Below are 1,990 nucleotides of genomic sequence, written 5' to 3'. Positions count from 1 at the left end.
TAGGGCCCAGACCCTATGGGCCTCCATCTCCATCTCTTCTCTGTGAGAAAACCAGTTTAGTGGGGGGGGGTTGTTTTTACTGGTTACGTGTGTATGTGTGGTGTGTGTGTGTGGTGTGTGTGTGTGTATGTGTGTGTGTGTGTGTGTGTGTGTGTGTGTGTGTGTGTGTGTGTACATATAGGTCTCTATTTGACCTTCTGGGGTAGCTAGATGTCCCAGGAACAGAGAGAGATTCCCAAAGGAGCATGTCCACAGAACAGTATGGACAGGGCTAGGCTCTTGGGCCTATAGATCATCTCTTTGAAGCCCAGCTGACTCCCTATTCACTGACTTCCATTGACTATGCACTCATATTTTAAAAACTGGGTTTAATGACTGGAGAGATGGTTCAGAAGTTGAGAATACTTCCTGCTCTTGCCGAGGACCCAGGTTCAGGGCCCAACACCCCTGTGGAGGCTCACATCAGTGAGCCATGGGAAATGGCATCCTCTACTGACCTCCATAGGTGCTATATTCATGTGGTAAGCACGCGCACACAGACAAACACTCATATGGACAAAACTAAAAAGGAATAAATTTTTTTTTGGTTTTTACGAGACGGTTTCTCTGTATTGTTTTCGAGGCTGTCGGTCCAGCCCAGCCTCGAACTCACAGAGATCCACCTGCCTCTGCCTCCCGAGTATTGGGATTAAAGGCGTGCACCACCACCGCCTGGCTATAAATAATGTTTTTAAAAAACTGAATTTACACCAGGAAGTGATGGTTCATTCCTTTAATACCAGCACTGGGTAGGCAGAAGCAGGCAGATCTCTGTGAGTTCTAGGCCAGCCTGGTCTACAGAGTGAGTTCCAGGACAGCCAGTGCTGTTATACTGAGAAACCCTGTCTTGAAAAAAACAAACAAACAAAAACCCAAACTTGAATTTACATTTGCTTTAGAGTGAAAAACTGATTTTTCTCTGCAGAAATAGTTAACTCTGAGGTAGAGATGTAACTCAGTAGTGTGTTTACTTATATGTGTGAAGTCCTAGGGTTTGCCCCAGCACCATATAAAACCACACACACACACACACACACACACACACATACACACACACGGTTGTGCACACTCGTAAACCCAGCACTGGGGAAGCAGAGACAGAACGATTCAGTCTGAGTTCCCCCCAGAAGCCTCCACGAGCCCTGTACCTACTCAGGAGTTTAGGAGCTGGCTCTCTCAGGGTTAGAAGCCAGTCCCGGGCTACGGGCCCTCAGAATGGGGTCTAGCTAGCCGATGGCAGTCCTGCTTTTGGCACCATGGGGTAAGTAAAATAACTGAAGCCTCAGTGTACTGTCCTGATACATCTGTGGTCAGTATTTTCAGTGGACAGCTGAGATGGGGGGACCTGTAACGTTCCCCTTCTCCGCCTCTCTCTCTGTTCAGACTATGTCCAGGGATGGGCTAGGCTGGCCAGCATGAGGACAGGATGAGCGCAGAACCTGTTTACCAGAGCCAGTGCTCAGTCAGGGTATGCGGGAAGGGCCTTGGCCCAAAGTCTGTCAAAATAGTTCTGTGTCCACCCGCTTCCTTGCCAGGCTACTGAGGCCAGTCCACAGCGGCTGTCTCAGGACCATGGGCCCCCTTCCCACCTGGCTGAGTGACACCCCCTCTCCAGTTGAGGACATTTACCCACCCGCCCCTTGCCCACTTCCTCAATCCGCCCAGCTGTAGTCGTGGCTGTGGTTGGTGGCTCCTTAGGGAAACGGCCACCCAGGGCTCTCCCACATGCTGAGCTGTGCCTGTTGCCAGAGTCCTAGGGCCAACAGGTGTTTCCGTACACCCGTGGGCCTGGGAGGACTCAGGGCCTCACCATGGGGTCAGAGGTGCTGGGGGCCCCACAGCCAGACTGCAGGTTTTGTTTGCTCTTAGAAGAAGAAAGCTTCCTCTGTGGCGTGGGGGAGAGCTTGCCCTGAGGTGACTCTCTGCCACCTGTCCCTGCTTAGTGCAGACT

Source organism: Mesocricetus auratus, unplaced genomic scaffold (assembly GCF_017639785.1).
Source record: "Mesocricetus auratus isolate SY011 unplaced genomic scaffold, BCM_Maur_2.0 Super-Scaffold_100004, whole genome shotgun sequence".
Classification (NCBI taxonomy): domain Eukaryota; kingdom Metazoa; phylum Chordata; class Mammalia; order Rodentia; family Cricetidae; genus Mesocricetus; species Mesocricetus auratus.
The sequence above is the reverse complement of the archived record's forward strand: the minus strand, read 5'-3'. Positions refer to the sequence as shown.